The sequence below is a fragment of the Podarcis gaigeae genome (assembly GCF_964106915.1).
Source record: "Podarcis gaigeae genome assembly, chromosome: 5".
Lineage (NCBI taxonomy): Eukaryota > Metazoa > Chordata > Lepidosauria > Squamata > Lacertidae > Podarcis > Podarcis gaigeae.
Genome location: NC_139681.1, coordinates 14,392,603 through 14,416,921, shown reverse-complemented (window position 1 = coordinate 14,416,921; position 24,319 = coordinate 14,392,603).

Sequence of the window (24,319 nt, the reverse complement as noted above, 5' to 3'; positions counted from 1 at the left end):
AATAATGGCCTTCACATTGGTTAAGAAGATGCTCAATTCCTGTGCATGCTTATCCTTTGGTCAGTAAAACCCCACCACTGTTTCTGGGTCATCTTAATGCTGCCTCAGGACAGTGAGTTTTCTTGCAACTCCTTCAAAACCATACCGTCCAACCTTTCTCCAGTGAAAATAGAGATGTGCAATTCCATAATGATAATTTTACTATTTATACCATATACATCTGACTGCATTGCCGCAGGAACTCTGGGCAGCTTCCAAAATACATAAAAACATAATAAAACATTAAACCTTTAAAAAAAAAAAATACTTCCATATACAGGATTGCCTTCAGACGGATAACTCCATACCCTCCAACATTTCTCCAATGAAAATAGGAACATCCTAAGGGAAAGCGGGACATTCTGGGATCAAATCAGAAACTGGGATGGCTTCTCTAAATCAGGGCTGTTCCTGGAAAATAGGGAGACTTGGAGGGTCTGCAAAATTGCAGTGTGTACAACAAGTTCCCTCCATTAGGGTTGCCATATTTTCAAAAGGTGAAAATCTGGATACAGAAGTTTTTTTCATTTTGTCCAAAGTTGTTGAGCTTTTCATGCAAAATCTCAAGGGGAAAAAGAGAGGTTTTGAGCTATTTTTAATGAAATTTACGGAACTCTACACTTAGTAATAAATAATAAATTTTTATTTATATCCTGCCCTCCCCAGCCAAAGCTGGGCTCAGGGCGGCTAACAACAATAAAATAATACAACATTCTAAAATCATTTCATTATAAAATTAATTCAAATCAAATTGATGGCAACCATTGGGCCAAAGTTCTGTGAAGATAGCCAAAGGAGGGAGTCAGGCTATACCTTGGCCAAAGGCCTGGTGGAACAGCTCTGTCTTGCAGGCCCTGCGGAAAGATGTCAAATCCCGCAGGGCCCTAGTCTCTTGTGACAGAGTGTTCCACCATATTGGAGCCACAGCCGAAAAAGCCCTGGCTCTGGTTGAGGCCAGCCTAACCTCTCTGTGGCCTGGGACCTCCAAGATGTTTTTGTTTGAAGACCGTAAGTTCCTCTGTGGGACATACCAGGAGAGGCGGTCCCGTAGATACGAGGGTCCTAGGCCGTATAGGGCTTTAAAGGTTAAAACCAGCACCTTAAACCTGATCCTGTACTCCACCGGGAGCCACTGCAGCTGGTATAGCACCGGGTGAATGTGATCTCGCAGCGAGGACCTCGTAAGGAGTCTCGCCGCAGCATTCTGCACCCACTAGAGTTTCTTTCAACATGGGCAAGTCGTACGTCTGGATTTTCCAGGATATTTCAGCGATGTCCAACCGGATGCTGTTTACGAGGGCTGAATACTGGCTATGTTTGGAAAATTCTGGGCTTATGGCAACCCTACCTTCCATGACAATTTATTTCCTTTTCTTAATGCACGTTCAGTGCCTCCAGCATCTCTCTGATGTATCTTGCATGTGGTAAACATAAACTGCAACATCACAACCACCTCAGAGGGTACCGTATTTTCCGCTCTATAAGGCGCACCAGACTACAAGACGCACCTAGATTTTGGAGGAGGAAAACAAGAAGAAAAAAATTCTGACTCTCAGAAGCCAGAACAGCAAGAGGGATCTCTGCGCAGTGAAAGCAGCGATCCCTCTTGCTGTTCTGGCTTTTGGGATAGCTGCGCAGCCTGCATTCGCTCCATAAGACGCACACACATTTCCCCTTACTTTTTAGGAGGGAAAAAGTAAGTCTTATAGAGCAAAAAATACGGTATGTTTTTTCATTATTCCTATTTTACTGATGGGGAACTGAGGCCGCAACAGTTTCCATCTGAGCAAACACAAAGGAAAGGTTGCAGATCTGAATTGCAGATATCATAACCAGTGGCAGCATGCTTGAATCGGAGATGGTGGTATGGAGAGATATAATAGAAAGTGGAGGGGCCAAGGACACTGCTCACCACAGCTCCCCTTCCTCTGAATCAGACTTTCTTTGACATACTTCCTGGAAGATCCTGTTCAATCAAATGAACCAAGCCTCAAACTGCACATCAAGCCCAAAAACCTACAGGGTCGCTAGTCTGAAAGTGCCAATATTTCCACCTCAATGTGTCAGTTTCTGATAGAAAACCTATGATTTTTGAACCCATTTGCCTTGCCCAGCAGGCTGCCTCTCTAAATCAGGTACATTTATTACATTTTCATGGGTCGTAAGATGTTGGAATGTGTAGTCAAAAGCAGGTCTCGATATATGTGATCGCTGTGTCCTCCGACCTAGATATGAACTAAGGTGAGATTACAGACCCTCCTAGTGTCCCTATTTTCCGGGGACAGTCCCAGATTTACAGAAGCTCTCCTGGTTTATGATTTGATCCCAGAATGTCCCACTTTTCCTTAGGACGTCCCTATTTTCATCAGATAAAGGTTGGAGGGCATGGAGTTATATGACCCCCGAGCCAAGGATATAACCTTTAGAAGACATCTAAATGCAGCCCTGTTCAGTGGAACCTCTACTTACGGACGTAATCAGTTCCGGAGGTCAGTCTGTAAGTTGATTCGGGTCGCTGGTAGAGGCACCATTGTGTGCAGGCGCATGTGCAGATGGTGGCAGCCGTTTCTGCATGTGCGCAAATGGCAGCAAACCCGGTATTTACTTCCAGGTTTGCCACGGTCGCAACTTGGGTCAGGCCCAAGTAGAGGCGGTCGTAAGTAGAGGTTCTACTGTATAGGGAAGTTTTTCAATATTTGATGTTTTATTGTTATTATTTTATATGTTGGAAGCTGCCCAGAGTGACTGGGGCAATTCAGTCAGACATTCGGGGTATAAATAATCTAATTATTGTTATTATTATTATTATGGAATAGAATGTCTCAATTTTCACCAGAGAAATGTTGGAGGGTATGATAGGGTGGGACGTTTCCTCATAAGAAGGCAAAGTGTGTCACTCACCATTTTCAAACATGCTGTTTGGATTTATCTCTCTTAGGGTAGATCTACACACAGAGAGAGAAACCGCTGTAAATAAGCCATAAATTAAATTATAACAAAAGAAAAAAAACCGCTATGTAAAATCACTTAGAAAAGTTTTGTGCTCTACAGTGCCATCTTGTGTTGCATTTTTATAACACATTCAAATCCCCCCCCCCCCTTTTTACTAATGTAGCTGAGTCCTTACATTGATAGGTGCTGCAAGTACAGATAGAAACTTACAGCACAAATACAGATTCAGTGGACAGAGGGCCCTTTCCTTATCTGCTGCAAGAGCCAACATCGAAACCCAACACAAAGTCAGGATTGGTTGGTGTTTGCCCTAGACTCAGCTACATTAGTAAAGAAAAAGCGTTTTAAATGCGTTATAACAGTGTGACACCAGATGGCGCTGTAGAGTTCCATCTTTCATCAATGTGATTTCCCATAATGAGGTTAATAATGCATTTTCCTGAATATATATATATATTAATGTGTCTAGATCCAGCCCCAGCCAGCTGCAGCAGTTTCCCTATGAGGGACCAGTGTTCACTCAAAAGGTGTTTCACATTATTTCCATTACGCCGCAATCCCTTCCAGCCAATTTGGCTCTGGCCTGGTTATCATTAGACTCAAATTTAGACAATAACCTTAAATGCAGAGATTTGGTATCCCCCCCCCCCCAGTATCAGCTGGCCACTTCACAATAGGCCAATACTGGAAACAATTGCTGAAATAATATTTGGAATCTGCCTCTATTGGAACGCTTTACTCACCACAGAAGGGCAATTAATGACATTTCAGGAATAGAGACTTTTTACTTTCCTTCCTCTTCCTTTATAAATGAGACAGAAAATACTTTTATTCTACCCACAACACGAGAATTTATGTGGAGAGGATACTTCAATTGATAAGGCATTATTTTTTAAAAAAATAATTTTTCTTAAGTTTTACATTTTTTATCACAATAACATCAAAGCAAATAACCCAAAATGCAATCCTCAAATTCCCCCCTCCCCCCTCGACTTCCCTCAATTTCTTCTTCTGGTTTTTTTACATATTAACTTCTTCTGCTTGCTTTATTATATCTTAATATTTAATTCTTTATATTAAGTATCGTTATGCTCTTACCGTTTTAACACCCTCTTTATAATTTCTGCATTTGTTTTGCTAATTTTAAGTTACTCAAATCCTGCTAGTGAGTCCGTTTCTTCGCATTGTTTCTGTAGATACAGCACAAATGGTTCCCAGTCTTTTTTAAAGTCTCTGTTGTCCTTGTCTCTAAGTCTCTATGGTATCTTCATCATTGCAGCATATTCCATCAATTTTTGTTGCCCTTCTTCTTTAGTTGGTAATTCATCACTTTTCCATCTTGGGGTAGCAATATCCTGGCCGCAGTTGTAGCATACATAAAAAGTTTCTTCTTTTCTTTTGGCAAGTCTTGATAAGACATAAATAAATGTTTTTTCTCGTGCACTGTGTATTGCATATGAAACTTATTAAGAATGTACCACTGGCAAGTTACTGTAGTTATATGTTGTTCTTGTATTTCCATGAAAACCAATAACAATCATTTGGGAGGAAATAGTTAATAGAACAAACACAGTGACATTCGTAAAAAGTTTTTAAAAAACGAGTAAGCTGTGTGAATTACCCGTATTTTTCGCTCTATAAGATGCACCAGACCACAAGACTCACCTAGTTTTTGGTGGAGGAAAACAATAAAAAAAATATTCTGAATCTCAGAAGCCAGAACAGCGGGAGTAGAGGGAGCAGCAGTGAGGTCTTGGAGTTTTCTGTGCTACACAGCCTGCCCTGCACTTGCTGATGGTCTCCTATATATAAAATTTTTAATGGTTTCTACACATGTAAAACATAACATCCCATTTTAAACGACATAACAAACCTTTGGAAATCACAGCCCAAGACTTTTCTAACTTCCTTTCTAATTTTGCATTTTGTTATTATAGTTATTGCTATTAAATCCTAATCCTAAATAAACTCCTCCTTAGTCCTCTTTCACAATCATTCATCAAGTTCTCCTTACAAAACTTCTTGCAACCCTGCAAGTGATGTCAATGGATCACAATTGTCTTTCAAATATATGGCGAATTTCTTCCAGTCCTTCAGGAAAGTCTGGTCTTGCTGGTTCCGAATTTTCCCAGTTAATTTCGCCAACTTGGCACAATCTATCAATTTCATCTGCCACTCCTCTTTTGTTGGCAATTCTTCCTCCTTCCAATGTTGGGCTAATAGTATTCTTGCTACAGTTGTCGCATATAAAAACAATTTTTTATCACACTTATGAGTACCTACAATACCAAGTAAAAGGGCTTCTGGTTGTTTTTTTACAAGTGGACCATAAAGAAGGCTGATCGCCGAAGAATTGATGCTTTTGAATTATGGTGCTGGAGGAGACTCTTGAGAGTCCTATGGACTGCAAGAAGATCAAACCTATCCATTCTGAAGCAAATCAGCCCTGAGTGCTCACTGGAGGAGCAGATCCTGAAGCTGAGGCTCCAATACTTTGGCCACCTCATGAGAAGAGAAGACTCCCTGGAAAAGACCCTGGTGTTGGGAAAGATGGAGGGCACAAGGAGAAGGGGACGACAGAGGACGAGATGGTTGGATAGTGTTCTCGAAGCTACCAGCATGAGTTTGACCAAACTGCAGGAGGCAGTGGAAGACAGGAGTGCTTGGCATGCTCTGGTCCATGGGGTCACAAAGAGTCGGACACGACTAAACAACTAAACAACAACAACAATATTGCTAAGATGGTCTCCTGTCCTCTGGCACAGCAGAGGACATTGCCTCATCTCCAGAGCTGAAGTAAATGTCAGCTGCCAATCTGGTCAAGTTCTGTATCATAAAAAGGGGAGGTGGCGCTGGCGCTGGCACTTAAACTGGTAATCATAGGATGCACCAGGGAGGGATAGAATATCCCCAGCAACAAAACTGGACAGCTTCAGACTCGGTGCTGGGAAATGGCACTCTCCCCATAAAAGTGAATAAACATCTGGATTGCCCCCCCCCCCCGCAAATGATCTGAATTGCAGAAGTCCACCGGTGTGTATGCCACACTGCAATGAAACGGAGCTATTTCACATTCATTTGAGTGATTGTGCACCGTGCATCAGTAATGACTGAACTGGAGCCGATATCTCATGCCACGCACATTTTACGGCAGAAGAACCTGGGAATTGTTATTTATTTGGCTGCATTTTGTTCATGATCCTATGGAATCCAGAATATTTGAGGTGTAAAGGAGCCAAGGCTGTCCTGTCCTGTCCTGTCCCCGTCCCCCCCAGCACTTATTTTTGCTCTCAGATCTGCTCATAAAAACCTGTCATCCAACTTTGTTCTTATTTACATCCTGCCTTTCCTCCATTCCTGTTCCTATTTTATCCATACAACAACCCTGTGGGTAGGCTAAACTGAGATATAGTAGTATTATGAGTAGCATTTAGAGGTCCCAAGGTGGGATACAACAACAACAACATAATAATAATAATAATAATAATAATAATAATAATAATAATAATAATAATAATAATAAATTTATTTATACCCTGCCCTTCCCGGTTCAGGAAACCGGGCTCAGGGTGGCTAACAACAAATTTAAAACACTTAATTGATGCTACCAAAAAAACCAGCATAAAATACTGTATAAAGCGTGAATAATAATAAAATCAAAAATCAATTTAGGGGGGAAATCCATCCAATAAACATTAGATGATCACCAAGGCTAGCTGGCTAAATTAGTCCCACTTGGGCCAGCAAAGAGACCAGGGGAGAATTAGATGTGGGATCCGAGAGCGGGTAATATTCACAAAAAGGGGAGGGGGAGGGAAAGGAGGGGAACAAAAGATCAGGCCAGGTTCAAATTGAAAGCCAGGCGGAATGGTTCTGTCTTTCAGGCCCTGCGGAAGGAAGTTAAATCCTGCAGGGCCCTGGTCTCATGGGACAGAGCATTCCACCAGGTCGGAGCCATCACTGAGAAGGCCCTGGCCCTGGTGGAAGATAATCTAACTTCCTTAGGGCCCGGGATCTCTAAACTAGGATTATTCATGGACCTTAAGGTCCTCTGTGGCGCATACCAGGAGAGGCAGTCCTGTAAGCATGAGGGTCCTAAGCCACAAAGGGCTTTAAAGGTCAAAACCAGCACCTTAAACCTGACCCGATATTAACAGCGCTTTAAAACAACTTGCCCTAAAAAAATATACGCCTCAAGTGTCAAAAGCCAGGGCAAAGAGGTTCTTTTTCAGCATTTGCCAGAAGCTGTATGATGAAAGCGCCAGAGACACCTCTGTGGAAAGGGAATTCTGCAACTTAGGGGCCACCACCGAGAAGCCTTCTCCTAGGGGACTACCACCCTGAGCTGCTGAGGGCAGAGGAACCACTGAGGTTCTCCTTTCCTGAATGTCTGAAGGGAAGGACATGAAATATCTTGAGAGCAATGTCATAGACTCCTTTGCGAACTGTGGAAGGGTTGTAACGCCACTGGATTTCCATATTAATGATCACCTTCCTCACAGTTCTTACCGGCTCTTTTACCGATCAGACCAATAAACCCACCTTCAAGCAGGGTGTAAGAAAAAAAATCATGAAGATTTTGGAGCCGGCCTGAAAAAGGTAGTCGTGCTTCTTTCCCAGTTTTGACCCCGGTACTAAAGCAGCCAAGCTGTGTACCTGACCTTCTTGGGCTTCCATCAGGCTTTGCTACCAACTCAAAAAAATCCTCAGATCTGCGCCTGATCCGCCAGTCCTGCTTATAAGATTCCACCAAGTTCTACCCCACAGCTCTGCCCAAGGACTTGTGAAGCCGAACATTGGCAGTCCTCTCCACCAGCCTCCCCTCTTCCATCATCACCTTAGAAGTCCCAGGAGTGTGTCAGTATCACTGCCAGGGGGTTTGGAATGGCGGGACATCAGTTACTAAGTTGGCCATGTGGATGGTGGAAGGAAAGAAAAATAGAAGGGGAGTCACAACAGGCAGTTAGTAATAATAATAATAAATTATTATTTGTACCCCGCCCATCTGGCTGGGTTTCCCCAGCCACTCTGGGCGGCTTCCAACAGAATATTAAAATACAATAGTCTATTAAACATTAAAAGCTTCCCTAAACAGGGCTGCCTTCAGATGTCTTCTAAAAGTCTGGTAGTAGTTGTTCTCTTTGACATCTGGTGGGAGGGCGTTCCACAGGGTGGGTGCCACTACCGAGAAGGCCCTCTGCCTGGTTCCCTGTAGCTTTGCTTCTCGCAGTGAGGGAACTGCCAGAAGGCCCTCGGCGCTGGACCTCAGTGTCCAGGAAGAACGATGGGGGTGAAGATGCTCCTTCAGGTATACTGGGCTGAGGCAAAGTATACCTTTGTGCAAAGGAGATCTTTGCAACGGTCCTCTCCAAAGGCACTATGCTTCCACCACCATACTGCCTCCTCAGGGCTGCTTCTGACAGTGAGCCGAGTGCACGAGCCTCTGCCCCAGCTTCTTCCTGGAAATTCCACCCCTGAGTGGTCCATTTAGCTCCGATGTTTGTCGGGCTAAGCGAGATCTGAGAAGGAAGCCGCTGCCCACTTGCTGAGCTGGGATGCTGCCTGTTTGGCTATGTATGTGTGTGTGTGTGTAGCTTGTGGTCAGAACTGGTGGAGGGGAGGCCCCTGCCGGCCGGCCTTCCGCACCCTGTGCCCCCCTCCCCACGGCCCCTTAGCATCGAGCGGAGCCTGCTGTTGGCTGGAGAGGCTCTGTTCCTGCGTTGCCACATTGTGACAGATGATTGACTCGAAACAATATCTAAGGCGATCAGGATAAAGTACCGACCATTTCAAGGCTCAGCAGAATTCAAATTCTAATTAGACTTCTCACCACATTCCAAATAAAAATTGTTCCCCTGATATCCTTTTTGCCTATCAGGTGTCTCTCCCTGATCGCTGGAACAAAACGCATAAAGAAAGTGATTAAAGCCATAACAAAGGCATAAAATTGAAATTATTGCTGGCATCACATCTGGGAGTAGAAAGTGTCACCACACACATCCCTCCCTGTCCCCTCCCCTCCCCCATTGCACCGGCTGGAGCTCCCCTCCCAAAACACACACAAAGCATTGAAACTCTTGGCCAGAGAACACCTCTGGCTTTCCTCCCATCGTTCCCAGTCTGGGTCTCTCTTCCTCTCCCCCATGACCTGAATCACATAAAGGGTGGCTGTGTATTTATTAGAAGGGCTTATTTCCCTCTCTCTCTTTTTTAGAGCGATTCCAATTCTGCCAGCGTTGTTTTTTTACCATCTCTATCATTCCCATCATTTCCTGCATCCCTGAAAAATGCGTCATTGTCATGATTTTATATGGCGGTGACGGAGTCTTACAGATATTTTCCACAACGCCACCAAGCGAATCCGCGGTTGAGGTAGGATGATTCTCCTGGCTGGCAGTCCAGCGTTCTGTTTAATGGCACCCACGGTGCGTATTTCACCTGCAAGCCCGGTCCTGCTAAGCTGTTTGTTTCTTCTTAATACATGTCACGCTAACCGTCGCCTGATGATGACATCATAAGGGCGTCATATTGTGCCCAAAAACATGGTCACCTGAAGGATGAAGATACCGCCATCAACTCGGCAAACCCTTTGAATTTGTCTTAGGGCGTCTTCACAAGTAAACGCAATACAAAAAGCACACACACACACACAAACAGAAAAACGCTAAAGCGTTCAAGCTGAAAGCAATATTCACACATATTCAACATTCACTAAAAAGTCCTATTTTGTCATCCAGGTTTGAGACATCTCACCTTTTGAAGGCAACTTCATCTCACAATCTGAATGCCCTATAGTGAAAACCTTGAGTTCAGTGACCCTTATTCCCAGGTAAATGTGTACAGGATTGCAGCCTCAGACTCGTTGGCACCTCTCAGTTGTCTGGATTTTGGCAGGCTTTTAGCACCGAACGTTCATAAACATCACATTTCCATTGCATGTCACCTATCAAACGCTGTCAGCTAAAAGCATGCTATTACATGCAGCCATCAAATAACAACTGATATCAAATATCTAAAATGCATATCATTTGCTGTAAAATATGGATGTAACCTGGTGGCTATTCAGAAAATAGCTAGAGAATATCTGCAAAATATAAAACTCTTAAGGGATTTTGGTATGGTGGGTGAGATTCATTTCAGACCTTCAAAATCTAAACCGTCATATTGCTGACAATAAACCCAATCGTATATATCATTTGTATAGAGATACTGAAGGCCTTCACACACAAAATGTGATATTGCAAAATTCATCGAAGTCTGCCTCTAGGAAGCAATGCTCATTTCTTTAAGAGCTGCAGGGCTGGGAGATATTTTGACTATGTGGGGCTCTGAGCAACATGCAAATGTACCACAGACAGAAAAAATGGGGGGGGGTGGCCATTTTTCAACTTTTGTACCTTTAAACACATGAATTTAGCAGCTATCATTGTTGTCCATCCTTGATACTCACAACAACCCTCTGGGATAGGCTAGGATGAGCACTTCATGGTCTTTGCAGTCTTAGCTACATATAGATGCTGAATGAAACATTACAGTCAGAAGGTGATTATTTTTCCTATTCGTGTTTTTCATGTATGTGCTTTGGGACGTGAAGAGACTAATGTGGTCTAAAAGGAAGAGTACTCGCCTTAGATACTTTGAGACCATGATGGGCTTCTGTGGTCTTGTCAAGCCACTCACTCGCAGAGAATACAGTGTTCCCCACCTGTGAAATGGGCTCAATAAAACAGTGTTCAAATTATCAGCAGTGGGGCAGTGGTGGTGGTAGGGGCAGGAGGTCCCTGGATGAAAGCAACAGCTCTACCCCCTGGCCCTCCACCCCAGTTTTAACCGAATTATGTGGCCTATAAACAGCACTGCAAAAGAGAAGGGGTCGGTCTCTGTGTTCCCCACCGAGCACAGATGAAAATAATGCAAGCATACAATATCTGTTTTCATCGACTGCTCAATGTGCAAAACATAAAGCAGGTGTTTGTGTGTGAGAGGATATGTCCCAACCTGGATGCGTTCAGAGCACCACCCACATTTTCAAAATATATGCAAACATACCCATGCAACATCAATATCTTAAGACTAGTGAGGCTCGTGCAACACACACACACACACACACACACACACACACACACCCCGTTGTTGCATTCGCCTCTAGCTATGTGTCTCAGGGTCCTTCTGCGCTCTGATGTGAGAGGGCATAATGCACATTATTCTCACGGGGCTGGTCCCATTTCCCAATGAAGACTTCATACACGTTCCATTATTCCCCCAGACAAATGTAATAATCTGTGTTAATTGTCCCTTGTTCCACTGAGGCTGCACTTCAATTCCTCTGACCTGGAAAGAAGTCCTAGTGAACTCCGTGGGACTTGCTTCTGAGTAGGGATTGATTGATTTTAATATTGATATCCCCCTCTTAATCCAAAATATCAGGACAGGGGACAGAATATCTTCAATAAACAACCATAAACACCAGGCATAGGATTGCATTGTAAATTCTTGCTTGCCTCTAGTGAAGTGAATTCTAGACAGAGAGAAGTTAGAGGTAAGGACTAGAGACAACAACCAACGTCTATATCAGGGGTAGGCAAACTAAGGCCCCAGGGGCAGGATCCGGCCCAATCGCCTTCTAAATCCGGCCCGCGGACGGTCCGGGAATCAGCGTGTCTTTACATGATTAGAATGTGCCCTTTTATTTAAAATGCATCTCTGGGTTATTTGTGGGGCATAGGAATTCGTTCATATATTTTTTTCCAAAATATAGTCCGGCCCCCCACAAGGTCTGAGGGTCGATGGACCAGCCCCCTGCTGAAAAAGTTTGCTGACCCCTGGTCTATGTGCAAGAACATGTGTAATGGCACTGACTCCTGGATCTAGACTCCTCACAGGGAACCCGGTTCCTTACAGGGTATCCAGGGCTGAGAAACATTCATACTTCCTTCATAGACCAAACTTGGCATCTTCCTACAGGGATTCTGCACATACAGAAATAAAACTAATGTGTGAACAGGGTAGTCCTGGATTTCCCAGGCTCAAGCAAGTTTCACTGGGCATAGCACTCGGGCATATCGGAATGCCTTTCTTGCCCTTTCTCCCTTACACCAGTGCCCTGAATCGATATTTCACCTCACCAGTGGCCTAGCCAGCCCTTTTAGCTAGCTGAGGGGGCACCTCCAGAAGAGAGTTAGAAAAAGAAAGGAGAGGGAGGGAAGGGGAAGGAGGGAGGGAGGGAGAAAGAGAGAGAGAGAGAGAGACTGAGACTAAAGCGATATAAAATTAAAAGGTAAAAAGCAGGAACGCAAATGGGAGCACTCTTTCAGCTTTCACATTATTAATGACTCTTCAAAAAATCGGCGAGTTTTCCAATCTTCTCCGAGAAGCGCTTGAAGGAGCTCACAGATGAAACTGACCTTCAAAATGTTCTTTGGTCTTTAGTTAAGAAATTCGCTCGCCATTATGGCATCATTAGGGAAACAAGGATAAAATTACTCCATGGTTAATGACCTATAGTATCTCCCCACCAAAATTTGTTTCAGATCTAATAAAACTGTGCTTAACACACTCGGATGAGTTATGAGGACTGTTCTGCAGGGTATTAAAATGTGGAAAATAGATTTTCCGAAGCTAGGGGGACTGGACTTTTCGAATCAGATAGCAGAATGGAATTTTCTGGGCAATAAATTCTTCCATGTCTCAATTTCATCTCGCTCGCTCGCTCGCTCTCCCTGTCTCTCTCTCTCTCTCTCTTTCCCTCTCTCTCTCTCTCTCTCTCTTGCTCTCTCTCTCTCTCTCTCTCTTTCTTATTCACTCTCCCCCTGAAATGCAAAAGCAACATGGAAATCTTTATAGTGCAGAGACTTATATAAACTTGGCTTCAGAAGGAAAGATCCCCCTTTCTGCTTTTATGTTTTGTGTTCAGGTGGAAGTTATTATTGCTCCCTTCATCTAAGCAATTCCACTGCCGTTCTCTTTTGGTGTAGCAGTTTTTATTTTATTTTACCTTAGTTGGGTGTGGCGTTAGAATTAAACTTGTGAAGGATATTGTGGTGGCTGGGGAAGAGGAGGAGGTGGACTTCAAGATTTGCACCAGAAATAAAGATCCCTTTCCCTTTCTCTCCATTTGTGCCCCGAACCAGTGAGGGTCACCCCACACCTTAAGGATTTTGACCCACACCAGTGTGCAGAATCTAGGGAGACAGGATCCAAGCTTGCTTGCCAACAGATATGAAGTGGTGGACTGACCTATGGAGAGTCCACCAGAGAGTTCATGTTCAGCATGGAACACACACATGCCGCAGCAGTTAGGAGCATGGCTGCTCTCATCTGCAGAAGGCAAAAAAAATAAATAAAAATATTGTGATGCATCTCTCTATAATTTGGGGTCACCCCGATCCCACAGATGGACTGGGGGTAGTGGATGAACCCAGTCAAATCTGTTGTTGCCTGAAGCAGGAGCCCGCGTCTCTGGTGGTGCTTCTAGGTTAGCGAGGGCTAGTTACTGCCGCTGAGAGAGGTGGCTTGCGAGGTAATGGCATTTTGCTCTCTTTAAACTTTAATCTTTCCTATTAATTCCCAGCAACTGGAGAATGTATGAGAGTTAATGTTCCATGAACGTGTTTCTCACTCGACAGTCTCTTCGAGCTAATTACCTTCAGGTGCTAAATGGAGGGAAATTGCTATCCATTTGGATGTGAAAAAATTTCGCCTTTCCAATCCCCTGTGAAACATTCTTTTTCCTGAGTGTTGCAGAAAGAATGCACTTGGGTTGTTTTTTTTAATGTTTTCTTTCTCTACCAACTCCCCCCCTCCACACACACACACACAATCCAAGCAACCTCCCTTCTTCCCTCAAAGACTCAAGAGTTCCTCTTTGGCAATCTGTGAGTCGTTTGCTAAGTGAAAGGAAGGAGGTATCTCAGCATAGTCACTCGGGATCCAACACCAGCTTTTAAAAAGGGAAGCTGGAGGCACAGAGACGTAGAACACTGCAAAATATGTAGGAGAAAAATCCATTGCTTTGCAGGCCTGGAATCCAGGTGTGCGACACACGCATGATTATTACAGACATTTTCTCAACTGCCGAGTTTTGAATACAAGGATAATAGAACATCCCAGGCTATAGCAAACCGTTTCCATTTCATATACAGCTGGGGGGGGCTGAAGGAGCATCTCCGCCCCCATCGTTCAGCTTTGACACTGAGATCCAGCACCAAGGGCCTTCTGGTGGTTCCCTCACTGCAAGAAGTGAAGTTATAGAGAACCAGGCAGAGGGCCTTCTCGGTAGTGGCACCCGCCCTGTGGAACGCCCTCACATCAAGATGAGTTTTTTGAGGGGGAGGGATTTACATCGCAAATCCCACCAATCCTATGTCCCATCGCCAGCAGAATCCGCCAATCGCCCGCCCAATTCCCACAGTGAAGGCCAATCAACAACAGCCCTTGCCACAGCCAACAATAACACACCTGATAGCCAATGACAATCTCCGACTCGTGGCAGCAACCAATCACACGTCCCCCCTATACACTATCCGTATATAAGACGACCCACAATTTTCAACATACTTTTATAATAAAAAAAATCTGAAGGCAGCCTAGTATAGGGAAGATTTTTTATGTGTAATGTTTTATTATGTTCATTGGAAGCCTCCCAGAGTGCCTAGGGTAACCTAGTCAAATGGGCAGGGTATTATTATTATTATTATTATTATTATTATTATTTCTGATTTCTGACTTCCAGTCATTTTTGCCATTTCGGCAACTTGACCTGCCATTCTTCTTTGGTAGGGACTTTGTTTTCTTTCCATCTCTGGGCTAATAACATCCACACAGCCGTGGTCACATACATAAATAGCCTTTTCTGCTCCCTTTCATAAAATCCAACCAGAGAAAAATTGGCTTTATACAAGAGATGGCCTTGCCCAACACAAGTATGTTAATTTGGTACAAAACAACGTTTGTGTTTTAGTACAACAAACAGGATCATTTCTCTCTCTCTCTCTCTCTCTCTCTCTCTCTCTCTCTCTCACACACACACACACACACACACACACACAAGTTTGATAAAAACAAAACAACAAGGACAATGACTAGAGCGATGATGGTGGAAGACACTGACAGGATACAGACCAGAGACCATATTAACCTGCAGCGATGGTGATGGCAGTAACACCATCTTACTTCCTGCCAATATTTTCCTGGTAAGACCCCTTGAATCCCTCCTACAAGAATAAAGACACCACAGTCTTATTCATAAGTAACAAAAAGAAAGTTTACTCACGATCAGGCAGAGCACAGTGTGATCCCTGAAGGCAGGCTTAAGGCTCAGATTATTCTCCACCAGGGCCAGGGCCTTCTCAGTGGTGGCTCCAACCTTGTGGAATGCTCTGTCCCATGAGACCAGGGCCCTGCAGGATTTAACTTCCTTCTGCAGGGCCTGTAAGACACAGAGCTATTCCACCTGGCTTTCAATTTGAACTTAGCTTGATCTTTTATTCCCCTTCCTTCCCTCCCCCTCCCCTTTTTATGAAGATTACCCGCTCTGGGATCCCACAGCTAATTCTCCCCTGGTCTCCACGCTGGCCCAAATAGGACTAATTTAGCCAGCTAGCCCTGGTGATCATCTAATGTTTATTGGATGGATTTCCCCCCTAAATTGATTTTTGAATTCTGAATTTATTGTCATTCACGTTTTATACTGTATTTCATGCTGCTTTTTTGTTGCATCAATTAAGTGGTTTTTTAAAATTATTATTTATTTATACAACAAGAAAAAAACACACAAAAACACGAATACTAAATTACACACAAATTACAAAAATAACCATAGACACATAATTTTCTTGGCAAACAATAAAACATCTATTGGTCTTAACACTAAAGACCCGACTTCCCGTCTATTCCATATTTCAAATTCATATTACTTATTGCCAATAAACATTTTTTTCATAATTAAACTTATTCTCAATAAATCTAATTTCTTCTATCTACCTAGCAACTATTACTGAAGTTCCTCGAATGCTGCAACAGAATTTAAACTACTATGTTTATTTTTCAGATATTCTTTGAAAACCTCCCATTTAGAAACAAATTCCTGTTTTGATTTATTCTTTATTTTTTCTGATAAACCATCTAATTCGGCATATTCTGTCAGCTTTTGGATCCAATCTTGTATAGAGGGGATTTCATTACTCTTCCATTTTGCTGCGATCAATTAAGTATTTTAAATTTGTTGTTAGCCGCTCTGAGCCCAGTTTTTTGAACTGGGAAGGGCGGGGTATAAATAAAAATTATTATTATTATTAAAGTTACAAGCATATACAAACAGATTTACCCCATATGTGGGTTGACCTAGCGACTGCAGTTAGCAGTGCGGGAAGTTTGCAGGATGAAAGGAAGATGGAAAAAAGAAAGAGTGGCAGCATGTCTTGGCCTTTTACCAGGTCTGGAAATGTCACACCCACCCACTGGTCACATGCAAGGAAGGTTGCTCCAGGCCAGGAGGAACAGGAAGTTTCGACTGGCTGGACCAAACATTCCCTTGCATGTCCACTCTAGCAAAACAAGGAAAACAAGGAATGTTGTAACCCATGGAACTATGGAAGGCACCACATTGAGCCGCATGAAATGGAAGTCCATCAACCTCACCAAGAAACTTGCACAGGTACAGACTGATATCTTCTTTCTTACTAAATGCAAGAACCTGGACATTATACCCAAGGGTCTTAGAATTAAGAACCCTCTACAATCCACGTATCCCACTGGAACTAAGGAATGTTGTGTTTGACTGCTCCCAGTGGATTACATCCCACAAACCAGTGGTAAGGTTTTCCTGGCGAAATAATAAATTATAATAAATTTTTATTTCTACCCTGCCCTTCCCAGTTCAAAAACTGGGCTCAGGGCGGCTAACAACAAATATAAAACACTTTAAAACACTTACTGTATTTTTTGCTCTATAAGACTCATTTTTTCCCTCCTAAAAAGTAAGGGGAAATGTGTGTGCATCTTATGGAGCGAATGCAGGCTGTGCAGCTATCCCAGAAGCCAGAACAGCAAGAGGGATTGCTGCTTTCACTGCGCAGTGATCCCTCTTTTTTTCTTGTTTTCCTCCTCCAAAAACTAGGTGCGTCTTGTGGTCTGGTGCGTCTTATAGAGCGAAAAATACGGTAATTATAAAAGCAGCATAAAATACAGTATAAAAACATGAATAACAATAAAAATCAAAAATCAAAAATCAATTAGATAATGCCCAGGGCTAGCGTCAGAGCAGTTGGAAAACTGCTCAGATCCATGCCTAAAAAGAATGGGACAAGCAGTAAACCTCTCAGACCCATGTTTTCTAGGTGCAGGATGCGCAAATTAAGGATGAACCCTGGTTTTCAGAGGAAGAAATGCTTTGCTTGGGGAGGGAAGGGTGCTGTGATTTGTGGTGGTGATGGTTTTGCCTTCCTGCAGTTGTGGCAAAAGCACCTCTCCCTGGGGTGTGGGCAGTGATGAATTACCCGGACAGACAGTGCGCCAGCCAGGTGGCAGCGGCTGGAGGTCTGACTTGTTCAGAAGATGCTCAGTGTAAAACATTTTTAGAGCAAGCTGATTGGCAGCTGGCCAGACAACAGCCACTTCCTGGCCGGCCAGCTTGCATTAAGGACAGCCAGGGTGTCCGTAGCTTCTCCCCTGCCCTATGGACAAGGGGGTGCTATGAAGGGGGGAAACCACACATCCTACAGAAATGTAACAACAACAACAAAATCTCTTTCACAGTGGCGTAGCGTGGGGGGTGCAGGGGGGCGGCCGCACTGGGCGCAACATCTGGGGGTTAGGGTTAGGGGGCGCAAATTACTTGCCTTGCCCCAGGTGCTGACAACCCACGCTATGCCACTGCTCTTTCAGCCTTCTCCCACCCCCACCCCCCGCCCACCTAAAATAATATGGAAGTTTTCCCCCCGAAGAATGGCAGACGAAATTAATGGACTATGCAGAATTTGACAAAATGACAGGAAGGATTCGAAACCTGCGGGACCAGAGATTTACAGAAGATTGGAAGAAGTATATGAATTATTTGAAGAGCAACTGTAATCAACAAATTACGCTAGTAGGACTACAAGAAGTTTTGTAAGGAGAAATATACAAAGTGTTACAAAGTAGAAAAAGACAGAGATATTGGTTATGAGTTTGAAATGTAATAGGGAAGATAAGAAATGCATACTGAGAGATTAGACTGGAAAAATTTCAGACAGGATTGATGGAAGTCAAAAATTTGAATAAGATGTAAAAGTATGTTTAATTACTGTTGAAAATGATAGGTTAAAAAAACTAATAAAAAATTATATATATAAATGAAGTTTTTGCCCTGAAAATCAAAAGAGACTAAATTCACCCTTCGTGGTTTGTTTATTTTTTGCCAAATCATTTTTATTGATTTTCCAAATTTTACCAAATCATCCACAAATTAAAACAATTCCCCCCAAAATTGGTTTCCCGCACTCTGTTCTTGATGCGTCCAAGTTTTTCTCTTGTTGCTGTTTTATTTTCCTAGTTGTTTCTAGTTTGCATACTATTCCTTACCATTAGCCTTTTACAGTGGTACCTTGGTTTACGAACTTAATCAGTTCCGGAAGTCCGTTCTTAAACCAAAGCATTCTTAAACCAAGGCGTGCTTTCCCATAGCAGCTGGGGACTTAATTTACAAATGGAACACACTTGACAGAAAGCGGAACATGTTCTGCTTCCAAGACTAAGTTCACAAACCAAAACACCTACTTCCAAGTTTGATGCGTTCTTAATCCAAGTTGTTCATAAACTAAGCTGTTCATAAACCAAGGTACCACTGTGCTACAATAGGTTTTTTAAAAAAACGTATTTAAAAAAACTTTAAAAACTTATTTATCTTTACCATCAGCTTACCAATTCTTGCAAGTACAATATTTTAAGATTTGCAATATCTACAAAGTGAAATTGCTCCCCAGATTATCAAATCCATAATAAATCAGTAATTATCATTTCTGAAATAAATCCTTTTCCTTCTTCATGTATGAAACCCAACAGTTCACCATTTGTCATTCCCCTCCCCTGAATTTGATGGATCAGCTGATCAATGGTCACATGATTTCCCAATGAAACTGATCCCTTCCCTTTCCGTAAGGTTACTGTACCTTGCCATCCAGTGCCTCATGTATCATTATGCTCAAGATTATTGTAGTGGGTTTATATATATATATCTTGTCCACCCTTTACCATAAGGTCCCAGGATGGGCTACAAGCGTGAAAGGCCAGGGTGATTTGTTTCTTTTGACAATAAGTCCTCAAACGTATTTGTAAAGGCAACTGACAACTGCTAAAACATGCTATTCATGTAAAAGTGTGTGTGTGTGTATATAGGTAAAGGTAAAGGGACCACAGACAATTAGGTCCAGTAGTGGCCGACTCTGGGGTTGTGGCACTCATCTCGCTTTATTGGCCAAGGGAGCCGGCATACAGCTTCTGGGTCATGTGGCCAGCATGACTAAGCCGCTTCTGGCAAACCTGAGCAGCGCACGGAAACGCCGTTTACTTTCCCACTGGAGCAGTACCTATTTATCTACTTGCACTCTGACATGCTTTCAAACTGCTAGGTTGGCAGGAGCAGGGACCGAGCAACGGGAGCTCACCCCATCCCGGGGATTCGAACCACCGACCTTCTGATTGGCAAGTCCTAGGCTCTGTGGTTTAACCCACAGCACCACTTCTGTGTGTGTGTGTGTCTGTGTGTGTGTGTGTGTTAGTCTCTCGTGTACAGGGACATTTTTTATTCTGTTCCCTTTTTCCTGTCACATTTTCGCATGGACTTCCTCCCTTCCTTCCTTCCTTCCTTCCTTCCTTCCTCCCTCCCTCCCTCCCTCCCTCCCTCCCTCCCTCCCTCCCTCCCCTCCCCTCCCCTCCCCTCCCCTCCCTCCCTCCCTCCCTCCCTTCCTCCCTTCCTTCCTTCCTTCCTTCCTTCCTTCCTTCCTTCCTTCCTCCCTCCCTCCCTCCCTCCCTCCCTCCCTCCCCTCCCCTCCCCTCCCCTCCCCTCCCCTCCCCTCCCCTCCCCTCCCTCCCTTCCTTCCTTCCTTCCTTCCTTCCTTCCTTCCTTCTCCTTCCTTCCTTGCTTCCCTTCCTTCCTTCCCTCCCTCCCTCCCTCCCTCCCTTTCCTTCCTTCCTTCCTTCCTTCCTTCCTTCCTTCCTTCCTTCCTTCCTTCCTTCTTTCTGTCCTTCTTTCTGTCCTTCTTTCTGTCCTTCTGTCTTTCTGTCTTTCTTCCTGTTCACTTGTCTGTCCTCTTCCATTTGCCCTCTCCATCCCAGATGATTCTCTCGCTCCCTCTCCCCCTCTCTGGCCTGCCTGGCTCTGCCTCTCTTCCTTCCTTCCTCATCCTCATTTTCCACCCTGCGCCTTGCCCTCCCCTAGCTGAGGTGCAGCAGCCAAGTCTGAAACAGGATGCCTCGCCGAGAAGCTGGGATGTTTTCAGAGGTCACTGCGGGGTTAACAGGTGTGAGTCCAGACAAAAGGCCATTTCATAAGTCTTTGAAGGGAATGAATTATTTAAGTGCCAACACATTTAATAGGCTAATGCAAGCAGATATCTCACCTGCTCCCGAAAATGGCAGAACAGACCCACCTCTGCAACAGAATGTCAGATTCAAATGGTGCAACTCTCCTTTCCAGAGTTTCTCTTTCTTTCCCACCCATATGCAGCTGAAGGTGTTCATCAGGTCCGTCCACCACCCGGCATTCTAATTCCAAGTCAGTTCTCCGAGGGCCGTCACATATTTGGCCAAAATGGCAACAGCCACACACAGTCTACCTACTGGACCGCCTCTGCTGGTATGCCCCGCAGAAGACTTTAAGGTCCACAAATAACAACACTTTGGAGGTCCCAAGCCGCAAGGTGGTTAGATTGATCTCAACTAGGGTCAGGGCCTTTTCAGTACTGGCCCCGACTTGGTGGAACTCTCTGTCACAAGAGACTAGGGCCCTGTGGGACTTGACATCTTTCCACAGGGCCTGCAAGAGGGAGCTGTTCCACCTGGCCTTTGGTTTGGACTCAGTCTGACCCTTATGTTTCCCTCCCCTTATGGTTTTGATTTATGTGCCTCTTTTTCTCATAATCTATAAGGGACACACTGTATTAAGCAGTGTCATTTTAAGGGGCAAAGCTTAATCTTTGCAAATTTCTTCACTGAAGGGTCCTTAGAATAAATTTTAGGGTGAGAGAAATTCAAATCTGCAATTATTTCTTGCAATTGGACAACATTTCGCTTGGTAAGCCTATGTTTGATGAAGAAGCATGGAAACTGCTTTCATAAAACCAAAGAATTTTAATTTTAGCTTCTGAAAATGTCAGGTAATGCTCAGTACTTTTTTTATTTTATTTTAAAAAGAAAAATGAAGTGTTGGTACTCACCATGAAGTTGTTAAAGTTAAGTGCCACACTTTAAACATTGGGGGGTGCTGGTATTGCACACCCGTGAGTACCCCCCCAAAAAAGCACTGATAATGTTTAATAATAATAATAACAATAATAATAAATATATACTAAATCTGCAAGTACTAGGCAGTCATTTTTAATGATTTCAAGGCAATTTTACACACATTTCACTCACCGAGCAAAACTCAATATTAATTTAACCAAAATAGCCTTTGAATTCCTTTTTTTAAAATGATCTTTATTGGTTTTACAAATTTCGCCATCATAATACATAATTCATACCTTACTTCTTTTAACCTTAATACTTTAACTCTAAATGAATTTGTACTTCCCTCCCTCCTTCTTCTGGTTTCTCTATATTTTCTTTATATTTACGCATTTGTCATGTTTACATTCTATGTGTACTTAACACTATGGACTAATACTACCCAAAATTTCATTCATGTACATCCTTCAATTGTTGTAATATGTTCGTTCGATATTCTTAAACCCAAAATGAATGATTTTTAATAAACATTATGAGGTCTATTTCAGCAAAATAGCCTTTGAATTCCTAAGTCAGGTTACAGTTTTTTTAGCGACCCTCATTTGGGGAAGCTGAAAGTTGAAAAATTCAACACACCCTAACACTACATGTCACTTCGGTTTTGAGCCGCTAGTCTACTTCTTTTTTTAAAGCAGTTTTGGCACCCTGCTCTTTAGTCTAGATTAGGCCATGGCATGTGGGAGAGTTGACCCCCCGCCCCCCACAAACAGGGGCCCTAGTCTAGATTTAATCTTGCATGTCTTTCTGACCGTCCCCGCTGGAATCTTCAAGCACAGAGCTGTTATACAGTGGTGCCTCGCAAGACGAAATTAACCCGTTCCGAGAATCTCTTCGTCTTGTGGTTTTTTCGTCTTGCGAAGCACGGCTATTAGCGGCTTAGCGGCTATTAGCGGCTTAGCGGCTTTAAGAAAAAGGAAACAAACTCGCAAGAACTCGCAAGACGTTTCGTCTTGCGAAGCAATCCCATAGGGAAAATCGTCTAGTGAAGCGACGCAAAAACCGAAAAACCCTTTCGTCTTGCGTGTTTTTCGTTTTGTGAGGCATTCGTCTTTCGGGGCACCACTGTATAACATATAGATTGGTTCTCAGTGCAGTGTGTTTTTCCTCCACTTCTGTCCTGCTTCACATTACAGTGATACCTTGTTTCACAAACTTAATCCATTCCGGAAGCCCGTTCCAAAACCAAAGCGTTCCAAAACCAAGGCGCCTTTCCCCATAGAAAGTAATGCAAAATGGATTAATCCGTTCCAGACTTTTAAAAACAACGTCTAAAACAGCAATTCAACATGAATTTTACTCTCTAACGAGACCATTGATCCATAAAATGAAAGCAATAAACAATGTACTGCAGTCACACAATCAATCAATCGGTCAGGAGCTGAACTGGGTTCCACACAGTCACAAAAACAAAACAAAAAGAGCCGCAAAAACAAGAATGCAAAATAAATAGCAAAAACAGACAGACCTCAGCGTAACACTCAACACGGAAGTGTGGAACTCAAAATGGAAGTATGGCACTCAAATCGGAAGCTTGGCACTCAAAACAGAGCATGTTTGGCTTCCGAAGAAAGTTCACAAACCGCAACACTTACTTCCGGGTTTGCAGTGTTTGGGTTCCAAGTTGTTTGAGTACCAAGGCGTTTGAGAACCAAGGTACCACTGTATTGCCTGGCGGGAGGGGAGCAAGGCTTAGCATGTTGATAACATGCAATGGGTAGTGTTAAACCAGGTGTTAGGAGAAATAAAGCAGGGGAAGAAGGTTCCTTTGCCCTTTGGCCAAAGGAAAACATCCTGCCTTTCCACTGTCGCCCAAATCTCTTCCCTTGTTGTCCTTTATTGTGGAGTCTGGCCCAAGCGCCTCCCAGTTATTCTTCACCTTGTTCAAATATCAGCACAAGAGTTAAGAAATGTGAGACATGAGGATGGTTCAAGCATCAGCTGATTCTACTCATTAATTTCCAACATAAATCATATTCCCGCTTTTTAAAGCAGCAAGGGTGATAAAGCACACAGTAAAAGGGAACGGAGGGAAGGAGACAGAGGGAGATCAAAATGTTTGAAGAGACAATTTGCTGCCGATAAAACAGAATTAATCTGCATACGAGAAATGCAGCCAATCCCACTTTGCAGGCATGGCTTGAAGCTCCAAAGACCATCTGGCGCCCCCATTTAGGCCTAGCTCAGGGTGAAACTAGATGCGCTGGGATCTTGGAGTCCTGCCTGTTGCCTTTGCAGTGCAAATCCTCAGGAACCACAGGTTGCAATGGTAAGGTAAAAAGGTAAAGGACCCCCCTGGAAGGTTAAGTCCAGTCGAAGGAGGCTGTAATGGTTATATGGGGTTGTTCGTGCGTAAGTTGCCGCCACTCCTGGCTAGGTTACCTGGTTAAACCCTTTCTGTCTGGACAGCCCTTCACTTCGTGGCTGTTTCAGTCGCTAGCAGAATCCGTCAGTGGGCGTTTCTTGAACTTCTTCCAGCAAAGAAGTTCTTTGACGCCAAGTCTACGCCTACTTTCCCTGCGCGGAAGTCTTCTGCGCAGGGTGGGTGTGGGTAGCGGAGGACCCGTGCTCTCCCCGCTGGTCTCCGGCGATGGGTCCTGGAGCCCCCTCACCGATTCCCCCATCTGCCCCCCTTTATCCCTGGTGTTACGCTGATTTCCTTCCCCAGCCAATGAGCTGCCTCTTTCCCTGCTGGGCCCTTCTCCAGCATCACTTGGGAGCCTTGCCTCCGCCTCTGGCTCCGATGTCAGTTCCCTGACAGAGGCTATGGAACTGTGGCGCTCATCTCGCTTGCAGGCCGAGGGAGCCAGTGTTTGTCCACAGACAGCTTTCCAGGTCACGTGGCCAGCAT